Raw genomic sequence first — 20,000 nt, forward strand, 5'->3', positions numbered from 1 at the left:
AGTTTCAGGTTAACATATTGGGGAAAGTTATATATGGAAAGTCATTTGGGGAAAGTAATATATAAGAAATTTATTTAGGTTTGCTTTCTAAGCGAATTAAACTTTCACTTTTCACAATTTTTAATCACTTGAATAGTGAATAAATTCAGATTTCCTTTTTCAATATTGGGAAAAATTTATATTTGAAAAGTAATTTGGGGAAAGAAACATATAAGAAATTTAAATAGTTTTACTTTCTAAGTGAATTAAACTTTCATTTTTCAAAAGTTTTAATAGTGGATGAATTCAGATTTTCCTTTTCAATATTGGAGAAAGTTATGTTTGAAAAGTAATTTCGGGAAAGTAACATAAGAAACCTAAATATTTTTGCTTTCTAAGTGAATTAAACTTTCACCTTTCACAATTTTGAATAGTGGATGAATTCAAATTTTCCTTTTCAATATTGAGTGAAAATTATATTTGGAAAGTGTTTTAGGGAAAGTTACACATAAGAAATATATTTAGATGTGCTTCTTAAGTGTATCAAACCTTCACCTTTTCTAAAATATTTTGATAGGGCCTAAGAACATTCAGTTAAATCCTAGCAATCTATTAAAAGTAAATGAAATGCGTAAATGGACTGAGAATTCTGACAGCATTTATAATTCCGTTTCTGAACCCGGAGTGAAATCACATTGATTGCGAGGACGGTCATTTCCTCTATTGATCCGAGAGAGAGAGAGAGAGAGAGAGAGAGAGAGAGAGAGAGAGAGAGAGAGAGAGAGAGAGAGAGAGAGAGAGACGTTTGCTTATCATATACTAGAAGTTGCCGATTACGGTAAAAAATATTTTGTATATTCATAAAAATAAACTATTTGATATAATCTTTCTATCTGTCAATCTATCGAAGGACAGACTGAGAGAAAGACAGGAGACAGAAAGAGATAGAAAAAAATCACAGATAGATAGAAAGAAATAGAAAAAAATTCGAAAGATAGACATAGAGATAGAGAAATAGACAGAAAGAGATAGCTAAAGAAATTATGTTCAATGACCATGATAAAGTATTGTACTTTTCCCTTCTATATCCCACTGTCAAAACAGGTATATACAGATGGATAGATATTCCTTTCTCCTTATAGTCCTGGGCGATTTAGTTTACGTGAGTGCGTGCGCGTGTGTGTGCACGTCTTTTGAAGGGACAAGTCACAGAGGGCTCTATGCTGGCGTCACATTTCGCTGGGTCAACTATTCTAGTGAATTCTTTTGTGGCGGAGAAATTAGGGGATTTCACTTTGATCTTTAAAGCGGAAAGAATTTTTTTCATTTTATGGTTGTTATATTTCTGTCCTTTTTTTCTGCGTTTTCCTTTATTTTCGGAAGTAGGTAGCCACCAACAGAGAGAGAGAGAGAGAGAGAGAGAGAGAGAGAGAGAGAGAGTAGAAGAGAATGTTCACTGCTCTGTCAAAATGAGAAGGACTCGACGGGGTAATTCTCAGGTAACAGGTTGAAACTATTCATGGGATGTTCATAAGAATCCATCTCTCTCTCTCTCTCTCTCTCTCTCTCTCTCTCTCTCTCTCTAAGTCGTCTACCTACATCCTCAAAAAAGTAAAACGCGGCGAAAATCGCAATAACACAACGACGTGAATTTCCCCATCCGCAAAAGATTTCTCTAAAATCGCTGACATGCGAATTGTCCCACAAAAGACACACGCACTCACACACACACACAAAAACACACACAGCGGCTAAATCGCTGAGGACGACAAGGGGGAAAAGTCTCTCTGTCTATATATCTCTCTTTGAAGTTCCCGCCCTAGCCATTTTCGGATTCCGAATGGGAATTCTGGAGTCGATTGTTCATTGGAGATTCGGCTGACGCCTCACGAAAGAGTTTTTATCTCTCTCGTTTTTTCTATTTTTTTATTTTTATTTTTGCGGTCGTGACTTTGTCTAGGTTAAGGGCTTAAATGTGGTCTAGTGATCAGTACATTCTGTCTCTCTCTCTCTCGATCGATTAAGTGATAAACAAAAGGACTAATGAAATAGTTTAACATTGTACATAAACCAATTTTTTTCAGTACATAAGTTACCTTTAATTTATGATGGCCACAGATTCTTTACCAAGAATGATTGGCACAACGTGTCCTCATTATATAGACATATCTGTAATTCTCTCTCTCTCTCTCTCTCTCTTCCTTCTCTCTCTCTCTCTCCTCATTCGCTCTCTATATATATATATATAATATATATAGATATATATATAGATATATTATATATTATATATATATATATAATATCTATTCTATATATTAGTATATATTATATATCTATGTAGATTATATATATATATAATATATTATTTCACCACACCACACACATATATATATATATATATATATATATATATATATATATATATATATATATAGAGAGAGAGAGAGAGAGAGAGAGAGAGAGAGAGAGGTCTCGTGTGTGTGTATATATATATATATATATATATATATATATATATATATATATATATATATATATATATATATATATATATATATACACAGTCATGCATACCAAGAGACAGAAGGATCTTGTTCGAGAAAATCAGAAAGTGGAAAAAAGGTCTTGCAAAAGAAAAAAAATGCATGGAAAGTGATCGAACTAAAAAGTAAGATAGAAAATGCAGAACATAAGATTATACAATCAAAAGAAAATGAAAAACGGGACTTGGACGGAAAAACCCAAGTAAATATTAAGCAAAACCCCAAACTATTTTACTCGTATGCGAAAAAGATGAATAAAAGAAGAATAGAAATAGGCCCTCTACGAATTGAAGGGAGATTACCGAATAAAAAAAAGGAAATATGCAACATATTGGCAGAACGATATAAGAGAGAATTCACCCCTAGAATTAATAATGAAGATAATGATATAGAAGTAAGGGATGAAAATAGTGAATATTTAGCAGACATAGATATTAATGAAGCTGATATTGTGCAGGCTATTAATGAAATTAAAAATGGAGCTGCAGCAGGGCCTGATGGTGTCCCTGCTATTTTGTTAAAGAAAGTACTTCATTCTATCGCAAAGCCACTGCAATATTACTAAGACAAAGTGTAGATACAGGTAAGATTTATGATGAACACAAATTAGCATATATTACCCCTACTTTCAAAAGTGGATCAAGACTAGAGGCAAGTAATTATAGGCCTGTGAGTCTAACATCACGTATTATGAAAGTGTATGAAAGGGTAATGAAGAAAAATATTATGAAACATTTAATAAAGAATAATTTGTTTAATATAGGACAACATGGTTTCGTACCTGGAAAAAGTACACAAACCCATTTGTTAGTCCACCGTGAGAACGTATAAAAAAATATGAAAAGCGGAAATGAAACAGATGTGGTTTATTTAGACTTTGCAAAAGCTTTTGACAAAGTAGATCATAATATATTAACGAAGAAAATTAGAAAACACAATATAGTGGACAAAGTAGGAAGATAGTTAAAAGAATTTTTATACAACAGAAAACAGATAGTTATTGCAAACGATGAGAAATCGGATGAAGCTAAGGTAATATCCGGTGTGCCACAAGGTATGGTGTAAGCTGCATTACTGTTTGTTATTATGATTCCAGACATAGACAGTAATGTTAAGGATTCGGTAGTGAGTAGTTTCGCCGATGACACATGAATAAGTAGAGAAATTACTTGTGATGAAGATAGGAACGCTCTACAAAGAGACCTTAACAAAGTATATGATTGGGCAGAAGTAAATAGGATGGTATTTAACTCTGATAAATTTGAATCAATGAATTATGGAGACAGAGAAGGAAAGCTATATGCATACAGGGGACCTAATAATGAGACAATCACAAATAAGGAAGCAGTTAAAGACCTTGGTGTGATATTGAATAGGAACATGTTATGAAATGATCAAACAGCAATTCTATTGGCAAAATGTAAAGCAAAAATGGGAATGTTGTTACGGCACTTCAAAACAAGAAAAGCTGAACACATGATTATGCTTTATAAAACATATGTTCGTAGTCCACTTGAATATTGCAATATGATATGGTACCCACACTATCAAAAGGATACTGCACAAATAGAAAGTATACAAAGGTCCTTTACAGCTAGAATAGAAGAAGTTAAGGATCTTGACTACTGGGAAAGACAACAATCCTTAAAATTATATAGTCTAGAAAGGAGAAGAGAACGCTACATGATAATTCAGGTATGGAAACAGATAGAAGGAATTGCCGAAAACATCATGGAGCTAAATATATCAGAAAGAGCAAGCAGAGGTAGATTAATAGTACCCAAAACTATACCAGGAAAAATAAGTTAAGATCACAGGACATTAATCCACTGCGCACCAGCATCGACAATAAAGCGTCTATTCAATACGTTGCCAGCTCATCTGAGGAATATATCAGGAGTGAGCGTAGATGTGTTTAAGAATAAGCTCGACAAATATCTAAGCTGCATCCCAGACCATCCAAGATTGGAAGATGCAAAATATACAGGAAGATGTACAAGCAACTCTCTGGTAGACATTAGAGGTGCCTCACACTGAGTGACCTGGGAAAACCCGAACAAGATGTAAGGTCTGTAAGGTCTCTCTCTATCTCTCTCTCTCTCTCGCTTCTCTCTCTCTCTCTCTCTCTCTATATATATATTATATATATATATATATATATATTATATATATATGTATATATATGTAGATATATAAGGTATATATATATATAATATATTATATATATATATACACGAGACTCTCTCTCTATCTCTATATATATATATATATATATATATATATATATATATATATATATATATATATATATATATATATATATATATATATATATATATTATATATACTAGTATATATATATATACAATATATATATATACACGAAGGACCTCTCTCTCTCTCGTCTCTCTCTCTCTCTATATAATAAAATCTATATATATATATCAATTATATATATATATATATATATATATATATATATATATATATAACTGAATCATGAAAGCTTTAAACGTGATGAATATATATATAAGTAGAAGAAGCCACGAAATAAAGTGAAACAATTGGAGTATGCTGTGTGTTGGATTCAATCTATCACTTAATACACGACCCTTCCTTGTCCACTCATTTTCCTCATGTATGTTAGTCAGTCTGCTAAGTAAAAGACCCTTGAGTCGAAAGATCTCGCAGCATACTCCATTGTTTCCCTTTTCTTCGTGGCTTCTACCATATATATATATATATATATGATATATATATATATATATATATATATATATATATATATCGTATATGTGTGTGCTTGTGTGTTCGTGCGACTTTCGTACTTTGTAAATCGACTCTACAGTGTTTAATAATGAATTCCATTCCCAAATGCTATGATTATACTTAATATCCCCACCTTTTCCTGTACAAGTTAAAAACCCCATTAAAAATAGAAGAAAATCATTCAGTAATCCCTACACTCTACCTAATCAACTTGTTATGACTATGACAGCTTGGCGTTTTTGTACTTTTGTTAAATCTAGTTCCCATATAGCAAGCAAGAAAATAAATACTTGTTGAAAGTGAGTGTACCAGGGATTGTTGTTTACACTCTGGTGCGTTGAACAAGTTGGACAGCACTGTCGCGGGCGGTCTAGAATAAGAGGGGATGTTAAGAGAGAGAGAGAGAGAGAGAGAGAGAGAGAGAGAGAGAGAGAGAGAGAGAGAGAGAGAGAGAGAATTGTTATGGCTATATATATATATATATATATATATAGTATATATATATATATATATATATATATATATATATATATATATATAATCAGATACTCTACAGCAAATAGAATAATAATAAACATGAATTTAAATCAGTACCAAACTCTGAAACTAAGAAACCTAAAACGGCTTTCCTTTAATCCCAAATCTAACTTAAAGAATTAACTAATACTACATCTTATCACTAAATTTCCCAAAGTAAATTAATAAGATAGAATTAAACAACCCGTATCTACCTGGCGTCTCGAGGCCTAAGAAAGAAGTTATCTCTTTACAAAGTCTAATTAACACTTGATTCCAAGCATTCTCCTCCTTAAACTTCTGAGGCGTCTTCCTGTCGTCCACAACGAGATACCGAACGAATCCAGTAATCGAAGTTTCCAGCAAGAGCTTATATTTCCGGTTGACGTTTTCCCGTTTCCATGTAGTTTTTTTTTAGTCACTGGAACCGTGTGCAGAATTCTGGAAAGGGAAGAGATGATATAACAAAATACGGTTCTTGGGAAGTGGAGGTCCAGAAATCGTGATTATTTGAGAAAGAAGAAGCTGTTTGTTTACATTTCGTGACCAGCCATTTTTAGCAAATATACTAAGATGGACAGCCAGTTAATCTGTCAGTCTTATATTTCCTAACTTTCCTGAGAGAGAGAGAGAGAGAGAGAGAGAGAGAGAGAGAGAGAGAGAGAGAGAGAGAGAGAGAGAGAGAGAGATGCTTCAGACGAAAAAAAACAACAATCATTGTTTCTGCTCTTTCCAAATGCCTAACTTTTTTCATGCAGACTCTGGGCAATTAAAAGTTCCAGTAACTTTTCCACCCTGATTACCCTTTCAGGCTAATTATAAAAGGCTGCACACGCTCTTTCTTTGAGTCCAGCTTCCACTGACGTTTCCAAAAAGCAAAATGACAAAGTGACTCAGCACGCGCCAGTAATTATAATTTTTGTACTTCTTGTACTCTGGTGAATCATAAATGCTAGTCGTAGCATTTGTCAACATACAGTCCGCATTCAATAATGAAATGCCTTTTCTATGTATATTATCAAATTCATCAATTTGTTAAGTTATTTTCTTTTCTATCAACTGATCTCTTCTTTGTGTGTTTCCTGATGTCTTCTGTTACTTCTTTCAAATGAACACTAACATTCTTTGGAAGCTTGAATTTCAAGTCAATGGCCCCTATGGTAGGTTTTATTCCATATGAATACGGTCCATCTTCTGAATAATAATAATAATAATAATAATAATAATAATAATAATAATAATAATAATAATAATAATAATAATAATAATAATAATAATAATCGAGAACTGAAGGGATAAAGCTACCAGATGGGAGCAACATCAAACACATAGATGAGACAGGATACAAATACCTGGGAATAATAGAAGGAGGGGATATAAAACACCAAGAGATGAAGGACACGATCAGGAAAGAATATATGCAGAGACTGAAGGCGATACTCAAGTCAAAACTCAACGCCGGAAATATGATAAAAGCCATAAACACATGGGCAGTGCCAGTAATCAGATACAGCGCAGGAATAGTGGAATGGACGAATGCAGAACTCCGCAGCATAGATCAGAAAACCAGGAAACATATGACAATACACAAAGCACTACACCCAAGAGCAAATACAGACAGACTATACATAACACGAAAGGAAGGAGGGAGAGGACTACTAAGTATAGAGGACTGCGTCAACATTGAGAACAGAGCACTGGTGAATATCTGAAAACCAGTGAAGACGAGTGGCTAAAGAGTGCATGGGAAGAAGCTAATAAAAGTAGACGAAGACCCAGAAATATACAGAGACAGGAGAAAGACTGACAGAACAGAGGACTGGCACAACAAACCAATGCACGGACAATACATGAGACAGACTAAAGAACTAGCTAGCGATGACAATTGGCAATGGCTACAGAGGGGAGAGCTAAAGAAGGAAACTGAAGGAATGATAACAGCGGCACAAGATCAGGCCCTAAGAACCAGATATGTTCAAAGAACGATAGACGGAAATAACATCTCTCCCATATGTAGGAAGTGCAATATGAAAATGAAACCATAAACCACATAGCAAGTGAATGCTCGGCACTTGCACAGAACCAGTACAAAAGAGGCATGATTCAGTGGCAAAAGCCCTCCACTGGAGCCTGTGCAAGAAACATCAGCTACCTTGCAGTAATAAGTGGTACGAGCACCAACCTGAGGGAGTGATAGAAAACGATCAGGCAAAGATCCTCTGGGACTATGGTATCAGAACGGATAGGGTGATACGTGCAAACAGACCAGACGTGACGTTGATTGACAAAGTCAAGAAGAAAGTATCACTTATTGATGTCGCAATACCATGGGACACCAGAGTTGAAGAGAAAGAGAGGGAAAAAATGAATAAGTATCAAGATCTGAAAATAGAAATAAGAAGGATATGGGATATGCCAGTGGAAATCGTACCCATAATCATAGGAGCACTAGGCACGATCCCAAGATCCCTGAAAAGGAATCTAGAAAAACTAGAGGCTGAAGTAGCTCCAGGACTCATGCAGAAGAGTGTAATCCTAGAAACGGCACACATAGTAAGGAAAGTGATGGACTCCTAAGGAGGCAGGATGCAACCCGGAACCCCACACTATAAATACCACCCAGTCGAATTGGAGGACTGTGATAGAGTAAAAAAAAAAAAAAATAATAATAATAATAATAATGAAAATTATTTGGAAGCTAGAATTTCAGTTAACTGGCCCCTGTGGTGGTCTTGTACCATATGAATAGGGTTCATTTTCTGAATAATAATAATAATAATAATAATAATAATAATAATAATAATAATAATATAACAATAATACTAATAACAATAATAATTATTATTTGGAAGCTTGAATTTCAGTTAACTGGCCCCTGTGGTGGGCTTGTACCATATGAATAGGGTTCATTTTCTGAATAATAATAATAATAATAATAATAATAATAATAATAATAATAATAATAATAATAGACATCATCATCATATGATGATGATGTGTCGAACGAGAAGGAAATGAAATAATTAGATCATCTAACTCAGAAAACCAAGATCGTAGCCTTCAGGACCGTGTCATATTATCAACGCAACTCGTAACACATGTAATTAACTTCATTGGAGAAACCTTTGGTCTTAAAGATGGATTCTACGGCAGAACTAAGCTGCAGAGTCTGCTGTCTGTTGTGCCTACCAGTTCCGTCAGTCGAAATGGCCCCTTCGTCCCTGGTTTTCGTCGGTTTTTATAGTTTATGTATCAGTCCCAGTGTATTCTTTATAAACTAGGCTCAGTAATATATATATACATCATATATATATATATATATATATATATAATATATTATATATATAATATATATATATACATATGTAGAGGTAGAGAGAGAGAGAGAGAGAGAGAGAGAGAGAGAGAGAGAGAGAGAGACCATCCATTACACTTGTTCAGCTAAGCATGAATAATTTTGTCTTATGAAAAGGCCCATTTCACAATCGTACTGAGAGAGAGAGAGAGAGAGAGAGAGAGAGAGAGAGAGAGAGCCTTTAGAAACCCATAATCCAATTGTGCGGCTTCTTCCTCTCCCTCTGTCTCTTCGAGGCCAAGAGGAATAAATTGAAAGAGGAAACTGACTTTTTCTTCATCCTTCCTTCCTTCCTGTCGTTTCAAAAAATGTTGACATCCAAATGTAGCCTTGGAGGACAAAGAAACTTCGACTCTAACGAAGTTTTATTTTTCGAGAAGTTTTATGGTCGAGAAACTAATAAAAAACAGAGTTGTTCATGTGAAAAGGCCATTCTCACGCGATAGAGAGAGAGAGAGAGAGAGAGAGAGAGAGAGAGAGAGAGAGAGAGAGAGAGGCAAACGAGAAACCAACAGACGTTCTGCATTGAGCATGCATGATACTTTATTGTTTACATTTCACGAGCACACACACACACGCACACACACACACACAGATAGAGAGAGAGAGAGAGAGAGAGAGAGAGAGAGAGAGAGAGAGAGAGAGTATCACTGTGCTATACTCTCCCTTGTTTATATGCCCAGTGCCCAATAAGTCTTTTGAAAATTCACTTATAATACAAGACTCGAGACCAACGACAGTGAAATATGCTTTGAGTCTGACGATGCTCAGACTTCCAAGTTTATGAAGCCTACACCAGACACATTCACTTTCCATAGAGATTGCATCTTGAAGGATTCAAACGAGTCAACTCGGTGAATTCATCGAGGGAGATAGAGCGAGAGAGAGAGAAAAAAAGGAGTCATTTGAAGTCGATGAATAAATTGAGAAGGTATTCCATTTCCCAATTAAAATGAGAGGGCGGTTGCTATGTGGGTTAGATCATCTTGAGGTTAGCGTTTGATGGAGGAGATTATATATAGGGTCTCAAGAGATCGAATATAGAGCCATAAAGAGTTCTTTCTTGGTTACTAAATGCCCCAATTCAATTTTCTTTTTACTTTCTTTAAATGTTCAGCTGAAAACAATTATGGACAGAGTCAACAGATTTTGATAAAGAGAGAGAGAGAGAGAGAGAGAGAGAGAGAGAGAGAGAGAGAGAGAGAGAGAGAGCAAGTTACAGGAAAGGGTGATAAATAAATATGAATGAATAAGAAATACAACCGATACACCTAAATTCAAGAATGAATTTTCTCTCTCTCTCTCCCTCCCTCTCTCTCTCTCTCTCTCTCTCTCTCTCTCTCTCTCTCTCTCTCTCTCTCTCTCTCTCTAAATCTTCAATTATGGACGGAGTCAACTGACTTAAATTAACCCAAGAGGGCTCCAAAGGGAAATCAGCCTGCAGAGAGAGAGAGAGAGAGAGAGAGAGAGAGAGAGAGAGAGAGAGAGAGAGAGAGAGAGAGAGAGAGAGGTCACCTTACAAGAAAATATTATAATTAAATAAATAAGGAGAAATAGAAAATAAAACAGATACACCTCTACCCAGCTCCCATGTTTCCGAACACAGTGCTCTCTCTCTCTCTCTCTCTCTCTCTCTCTCTCTCTCTCTCTCTCTCTCTACAACTGCAATAGCCAAACTATTCCACATTCTATTTGTAGCCAAGATAAAACTTCCAGGAAGCAGTAGTAGACATCCTACTTAGTGTTTTTTTTTAATTGTCTTTTTCTAATTGTCAGGTTTAATACAGTGCTTTAAGTTTCTTATCAATTTATCTTAATAATTGATTATATTATATGAGTTTTATAGATAAATGTTCGTTTTGATACAGAAAATTCAAGTTTTCTTCGCCTTCAGATATTAATCATGGCATAGGTAGAGATCAATATTGGAATGACGAGAAAGGGTCCCTCTGTAAGCTTTGGAAAATATGGTTAATATTCCGCACGAGATATTTCGTCCATATATATATAAATAATTCTATATTTGTATATATATAAATCATTCTATATTTACCGCTAATTATAAACAGGCAGGGTAAAAGAATATTGATAGTTTCTTTGACTGTCAAAGGATTCTGACATTCGTAAAATAATCATAACAATGCAATTGTTCATTGTTCATATGCAAGTGCAACTTTAGGGGCATTCTTTCAATCTATTAAAAATTTCATTCCACTCAAACTGAGCTAAGTTTTCGTATTTTTAATCCCCCCCCCTTTCCCCCACGCCACCACAAGTATAAAGTATGCTTTAAATGCTTTTATGATATTGTGCTCTCTCTACGTTTATTTTATACTGTATATTTTTTCTTTTGTCAAATAATCTGAGTGTTTTTATTCAGGGTAACCATCGCCTCAGACTCCATTGATGTTTACATTAACTCTCCTACGAGTGAAAGTTACTTTCCCAAGACATTAACTCTCTCCTGTGCTTTCACATACCCGCTGAGGATGACATTAAACTCTCCTACGAGTGAAAGCTACTTTCCCAAGACATTAACTTTCTCTTGTGCTTTCACAGACCCATTGAGGCTCACTTTAACTCTCCTATGAGTGAAAACTACTTTCCATGGACATTAACTTTCTCCTGGCCTTCAACAGATCCACTAACACTCACTTTATCTATCCTACGAGTGAAAGTTACTCTTCCAAAGATCTAACTTTTTTCCTGTGCTTTCACAGACGGCGAAAGTGTTCGCCTACTCGTGGACCTTCGGGTGGTTTTTGTGCAAAGCCATCCACTATCTACAGAATGTGTCAGCTATCTGTTCTGTCCTGACCCTCACAGCTATGAGTATGGAGAGGTAAGTGTTGTTTTAGTCATTCTACGTTTAAGCGAATAAATAAATAAATCGATAAATGAATACCTAAAAGAATGAATATATAAATGAAAGGAATACACAAATAACTGAATAAATGCTAGGCAAATAAATTATTGAATATAAAAATGCATAAATATATTAAATAAATGAAAGGAACAAAGAAAAGAATAAATGATAGGAAAGATAAATATTTGATAAGTAAAAACATGAATATAAATAAACATATTGAAAGTAAAAAGTAATAAAATTTATAAACATTAAAAAAAGTGTCTTGATTTTTTGTTAGTTGACTCAAGCTCTCATAACTGATATGAAATTAGATTTGAATAATTACTTCACTATGACAAGTTTCTCTCTCTCTCTCTCTCTCTCTCTCTCTCTCTCTCTCTCTCTCTCTCTCTCTCTCTCTCTCTGTCTTCCTTTTGCCTTTTAAGATGGTCCAAGTCCTATTGTTTTTCATTATAAAGAATATATATACATATATATATATATATATATATATATATATAATATATATATATATATACACACACACACATATTATAATAATATATATATTGTATCTATAATAATTATTATACATATAATTACTGAAAAACAAAATGTAAGTCAACCTATAATAATCAGTGTCATTTCTGTCACATGGTGAATTAGCTGTAACCTTGAGACATCCAGGACTACTTCTTAAAAATCTCTAAAGTAGAGACAAATCACAGCATCATAGCATCATGAAATCTGAGGGATCTGCATATTCTAATTCATATGAATTGCATTTTTTCTTAAATATTTATAACCTGCACCCACCACATTCTGCGTGAATTATGAATCAGAAAATCGAAAACTATTATCAACATTTTCTTTAGATATCTATAAAAACAATTTCTCCAAGAATTTCAAAATTAATTTCATTGCTTTCCCTTCTAATTTAAATTTAATAAAAACTTACTTTAAACATAGAACTCACATCAAAGAAGAAAAAAAATCTACATTCATTTTCCTATGCTCCCACTTTGCTATATTTGTCTATAAAAACGATTTCCTCAGTAATCACTAAAAAAATTTCATTACATTTTTAACTGAAATTCAATCAAGACTTTAGACAATAGATCTCAAAATTCTAAAAATTCAATATTGATTTTTTCCTGGAATTCTGGATAACACGTCCATCTTCCAAGATACCTTTCAGAATTCCCATTTCGAGGAATGATTCAAATGAGCGGAAACTCTTCCTTAACTTACATTTTCCTGAAAAGTCTAGATAGAAAAAGACAAATTGAAGGAAGGGTTTCAATTTTCAATCAAACGGAGGCGTTTATTTTTTTTATTCGTGTAACGGATATTATGGAAATCCTTTTTTTTCAGAATTTCTATTTTTGCATTTTTCAAGAGATCACAAGATTGATTTTGATTCGGGAAGAAAGCCTGATGGAGAAAATTGTAGAGAGAGAGAGAGAGAGAGAGAGAGAGAGAGAGAGAGAGAGGGGGTGAATTACCAATTCATGAGTACCCATTTTAGATAGGTGATAACACACACACACACACACAGAGGAATTACCAATTCATAAGTCCCTATTTTAAATAGACGATAACATAGAGAGAGAGAGAGAGAGAGAGAGAGAAGAGAGAGAGAGAGAGAGGAATTACCAATTCATAAGTCCCCATTTTAGATAGATGAAGAGAGAGAGAGAGAGAGAGAGAGAGAGAGAGAGAGAGAGAGAGAGAAAGAGAAATTACCAATTCCTGTGTCCCCAATTTACTTAAACGAAAACTGAGAGAGAGAGAGACTCTCTCTCTCTCTCTCTCTCTCTCTCTCTCTCTCTTCTCTCTCTCTCTCATATCCTAAATTCCCTTCCAGGTACTACGCCATCCTGTTTCCCTTTCGCTCGAAGTACATCCTGACCATCCATCAGGCTCAGAGGATGACGGGTCTTGTCTGGGCTCTGTCCCTCCTGCTTTCCATCCCCATCCTCTTCGCTCAGGTATTTTATCCATACTTTCTCGTAATTAACATTTTCTTATGATATTTTCTCGTAATTAACATTTTCTCATGATATTTTCTCGTAATTAACATTTTCTTATGATATTTTCTCGTAATTAACATTTTCTTATATTTCTCGTAATTAATATTTTCTTATGATATTTTCTCGTAATTAACATTTTCTTATGATATTTTCTCGTGATTAACATTTTCTTATGATAGTTTCTCGTGATTAACAATATAGATAGTTTCCAGTATTCTTTTATTGATATTTTCTCGTGATTAACTATGATAGTTCTCGTGATTAACATTTTCTTATGATAGTTTCTCGTGATTAACATTTTCCTATGATATTTTCTCTTAATTAACATTTTTTATGAAATTTTCTCGTGATTAACGTTTTCTTATGATATTTTCTCCTAATTAACATTTTTCTCATAATGTTTTCACGTAATTAAAATTTTCTTATAATATTTCTCGTAATTAACATTTTCTTATAATATTTGCTCGTAATTAACATTTTCTTATGATAATTTCTCGTAATTAACATTTTCTTATGATATTTTCTCGTAATTAACTTACTCTCATAATGTTTTCTCGTAATTAACATTTTCTAATAATGTTTTTCTTAACATTTTCTTATGCTATTTTCTCCTGATTAACATTTTCTCATTATATTTTCTCGTAATTAACATTTTCTTATAATATTTCTCGTAATTAACATTTTCTTATAATATTTTCTCGTACCTAACATTTTCCACCACAAAGGCCAAGGCACAGATTAGTTATTAGAAAATATAGTTGATAGATAGATAAAAATGTAAGTAAAATGTTAGAATAATATAAGGAGAAAAGAAAGCAGCGTCAGTAACACCAAGTCTGAATTGAAATATCAAAGATCCAACCAGGGTTGCAGTAATTGTAATTGTAATTTAATTGAAATTTAAGTACATTATTTCTGTAATTGTAATCGTAATTGAAAATGAAATTATAGTAAGTAATTGTAATTGTAATTTAATTGAAATGTAATTACATTATTTCTGTAATTGTAATCATAATTGAAAATGAAATTATAGCAAGTAAGTGTAATTTAATGAATTACAAGATGATGTATGTAATTTGTAATTTAACTGTGTAAAACTGAAATGGTAAGGTCACCTTACTACATGATGAAGATTCAGAAAGTAATTGTAACTGTAATGTATTTTTTCAAGTGTAATTACTCCAACACTGGATCCAACCATTCTGCGATTTGTTCTAAAAAGAAACAAACGTCAAGAAATCTATTTGGCTCAGGACCTCACATCTCAAAAAACCAAGATTGTCAGGATTAGCTCTATCCTTTGTTGACAACAAACCTTCCAAAATGCCTGGATTACCAAGACAGATTTACAAAGAACTGTCTTCACATTTTTTCTCCGAATGTGGTCCCGTGTGGCTGGCCCCAGTCTCAGAATTAAAAAAAAGACACCTTCTTGGGCCTCTTACTAAAAATGCAAATGATTTAAACATCAAAAGAGAAGGGTTAACCAAGCGAACGAAGTCTCGTCCTTCCATTCACCTCCTAACGAAAGTTTACAGAGCTTCGTATTGTTTAGTAAAAAGAATTCTCTCGGTGTCCTTTGGGACATAGGCCTAGGAATCTTTTTGTACTTACGTAATTACTTGAGCAACCTCGATCCCACATGAGGAAGTAATGGTGACTCTTGAGAACTACACTTAAAAAGTGTTATCTTACGGTTTACTTCATAACATAGTCCTAGAAGTTGTAGTTTCTTTCACAACACAGGCCTAAGAATTTTTGTTCTGCCTCCGCCGTTATGTAAGTGGGCGACCTTGATCCCAGTAGAGGAAGTAATGGTGGTTCTCGAGACTACACTACTACTAAGAATGGTCTAAGAGTTCCTTTACAACATAGGATTAGAAATTCCTGGTTTACCCCTCTCACTATGTAAAGCGAGTAATATTGATCCCAGTTCAGGACGCGATGTATAATCGTAAGAAATTCTTCTCATTTCCTGGGAGAGAATAAGGAAGTTGGCGTCGTACAAGCCTCCTCGAAGAGGTAAGGTAATCATATCCAACTTTTGGATAAAGTTGAGGACATTACCCACTTCAGAATCGTATTATTTCCTGGATCTTTCGACCAACTACAGTGCAAACAATGGCGACCTCTAAAGCTGCCTAGCAAGAAAAAAAGGCATCATATTTCACTTCCGAGAAAGAATACAGGAAAGGCTAAAACCTAAGACTGTAGCATCGAACTCTTCTTTTATTCTCGGACGTTCTTATTCTTCAGAATATTCGTCGACAACAACACGGAAAAAGGACGGTAGACAGGAAGGGAAAATAATGTATTGTTGTCGGAAGAATTTGAGAACCTAACCATTTTTTGGTGGGACAAAGACGTCTTTTGGGAGGAGATTCTTTGACGAATTATTATTGTTATTTTATTTTTTTTTTAAAGAAATCTGCCTTGCTGTTGTTGTTATTCTGCTACGAGAAGCACTAATGGGTTATGAAAGAGAGAGAGAGAGAGAGAGAGAGAGAGAGAGAGAGAGAGAGAGAGAGAGAGAGATTTATTGTCCAAAGTACGGAACAATTAATGACGCTTCTCTCTCTCTCTCTCTCTCTCTCTCTCTCTCTCTCTCTCTCTGTAACTATACATTATTTATTTACACATATACATTATTTATCTCTTTCTCTCTCTGTATATATATATATATATATATATATATATATATATAGATATGATATATCTATATATATATATATATATATATATATATATATATATATATATATATATATATACATATCCACAGGTGAAAAATAAGAGACAGGGTGTAGGTCCTGACCGGTTTCGGCTTTATTTTCAAGCCATTGACAAAGGACTGATACATATTATTAGAATTCACGAGTATATATACTACAAAGACAGTACTGACGAACATACACACAACCGTTTGAGACTGCAGACCTCCACCCACAGGCAAGTGTAAAGGTAGGAGTGGCTTTCAAAATCCTTTGGGTAAAAATTTACAACAAATTCTCAAGGTAATACTACCGCCTTAGGGTACAAGTCCACACCTAACAGGTGTCAGGGAGGCGGGGTTGAACATCTCTTACCACTAGCCCCCTTTACTGTGTTTACAAATCCATTTCCAAATATTCTACAGCCTACCTTAAAATCTAAACAGTTTACAAATTTCTTTTGATATTAAAGGATCAAGTTTATACATTCCTTGACTAATGTTCATATTATTGTTGTAACTTTCTTTTATAAAACTAGATTCAATGATATTCCTTTCCAATGCATTATTAGAACACACCAGCTTTTTTGCCCCTTCCCAGTTAATAGGGGCAAAAAACGCTGGTGTGTTCTAATAATTCTGGTCGAATGTGCAGCCACAAGAGACTTGGAGAAGGTAGTGACGACACATCTCAAAAGAGGAAACAGAATAGCGAAAGTAAACGTGGCCCTCATTATGTATAACTGAATCACGGAAGTTAGGAACGTGATAAATCCATAAATAAAGATATATGCCACGAAGGAAAAATAAACGAAGGAGGATCTGCGAGACCTTTCGACGTTAAACGTCCTTTACTGAGCAGAAACTGACATAAATGCGGCAAAGGACGTTTAACGTCGAAAGGTCTCGCAGATCCTCCTTCGTTTATTTTTCCTTCGTGGCATATATCTTTATTTATGGATTTATCACGTTCCTAACTTCCGTGATTCAGTTATACATAATGAGGGCCACGTTTACTTTCGCTATTCTGTTTCCTCTTTTGAGATGTGTCGTCACTACTTTCTGCAAGTCTCTTGTGGCTGCACATTCGACCAGAATTCGTCTTAAGTTCTTGAAGAAGTGCCTATCTGAACAAGTGCTCCCTAAATCCTTGCTGCCACGCCATCTAAGAAGGTATGACAATCACCCATTCAATGATTTTAGTGCCATGTGTTTGAAACAGCACATAGCAGCCGCCAAGCAAGAAGAGAAGGAAAAATTCAAGGAACTGGAAAGAACAAGGATCTCTTTCAATCATTCCATCCCGGCTGATTGGAAGGACTCGCTGCGACGGGAAATTTACGAAAAACTACGTAGGACTACAGATGCCCTGAAAAGGAAACTTGACAGAAAACTAAAAAATCTTATTGATAGCAGTGATTGGACTAATTGTGCACGTCAAGATTGTGTTGTTAACTTATCTAGTAAACAAATAAGTGAAAATGTTGTGAGTGCGCTTGGATATGGTTTATCTTTCTTTGTAACAAGTAGACCTTCTGCTTTAATGATTGCGTCATCCCTAAGTAAATTTGAAAAATATTGTGATCTTCCTCAAAATCATGTTGACATGATTAAAGGTATTGTTTACGGAGCTGCCAACGTTAAGCATGAAAGTAACTTCCCTGCTCTCTATAAGAAAAGTTTGACCGATCTTAAAAAGGACAATACTATCCACATTACAAAAGCTGATAAGTCAAATAGTATAGTAATTTTAGATAAAGCTGACTACGTATCATGTATGCAAGCCCTACTGGATGATGATGTGACTTATAAAAACTAACAAAAAATCCCCTTGATCAAGTCATAAAAAACTTCAATAGCATAGTGAAAAATATCCTTAAAGATAAAACAGAACTACTGGGCAAATTGTCAGTCAAATCTCCGTCGCTACCTTACTTGTACGGATTAGTCAAAACGCACAAAGAAAATAACCCTATGCGGCCTATTATCAGTACTGTTGGTTCAATTTCATATATAAACTTCGAAATATATCACTAAGATCTTGTCCCCGTTACTTGGAACCATCTCCGATTCTCATATATATAATTCTCTAGATTTAGTTGATAAATTAAACAAAATTGCCCTTTGCCCCCCTACCGATAGATTCGTTAGTTTTTGATGTATGTTCTCTTTTTACTAAATAAAGTCCCTATAGACTCTATTTTAGAATATCTTAGTAATGAACTAACTCAGCATGAATTGACCTCTACCTATAAGTCACATTATTTCACTCACGAGTTTGTGCATTTGTGATTGTAGTTTATATTCAATGGTGAATTTTATCAACAAATATTTGGCATGGCAATGAGAAATCCTTTATCACCACTACTCTCAAACCTGTACAAGGAATTCTTTGAAAAACGCTACTTACCTAATATCATTTATATTCCTGTAAAGTGGTATCGTTATGTTGATGATATCTTAGCTGTTCTTCCTGTCGGTATTGATGTAAATGATTTACTCTCTAAATTAAATAACCAGGTACCATCGATTAAGTTTACTCTAGAATTAGAAAAAGACAATTGCCTCCCTTTCTTAGATGTTTTTGATACAATAGAGAACCATTTCAATGTAAATTCAGTATTTATAGAAACCGACCAACAACTTAACTTTATGTTCATTTCTTCTCAGGCCACCATCTTAACATAAAAATATCAATTTTTTCCTCATAGTTTTTACAAGCATTGCGCATTGTCAGTCCACAATATTTGGATCAAGAAATTGAATACATAAGAAAAATAGGGAAAGATTTATGCTACCCTTCATATATATTAGATATTTGTTATAATAAAGCCCACAAAAAGTTTTATAGTGTAAGTAACACGCAGAAAGAAAATTCTAAGAACATTCTCAGTTGGCCTTTTTTTAACGATTTGAAACCATTAAAATCATTGTTAAAAAGCTTTTAATGTCAACCTTGTTTTTTCCTATAATAACACACTAAAAGGAATGTTAATAAAAAATGGTCCAGAGAAAGCAACAACATAATATATAAATTCCATGTATGGATTATCCCTCATTTTATCTCGACAGTCTAGCAAAGGCCTAGAAGTAAGGCTAAGTCAGCATAAAATATCTGTAAAACTGGGCAAACATCTAATGCAATATTCATTATTTAAGTGAAAACACCACCGAATAAATTGGGTTGGTAGTTCAGTAATTGCAAGGTCAAGAGATGTCTTATCACGAAATCTTTTAGAATCTGCTT

At 34.2% G+C, this 20,000-nt stretch overlaps 1 pseudogene; it reads left to right on the forward strand.

Annotated features, from left to right (window-relative positions):
• LOC135226361 (somatostatin receptor type 5-like) overlaps positions 1-20,000 on the forward strand; it is a 154,952-nt pseudogene that overhangs the window by 110,174 nt on the left and 24,778 nt on the right.

The sequence above is a fragment of the Macrobrachium nipponense genome, chromosome 14 (assembly GCF_015104395.2).
Source record: "Macrobrachium nipponense isolate FS-2020 chromosome 14, ASM1510439v2, whole genome shotgun sequence".
Taxonomy (NCBI): Eukaryota; Metazoa; Arthropoda; class Malacostraca; order Decapoda; family Palaemonidae; genus Macrobrachium; species Macrobrachium nipponense.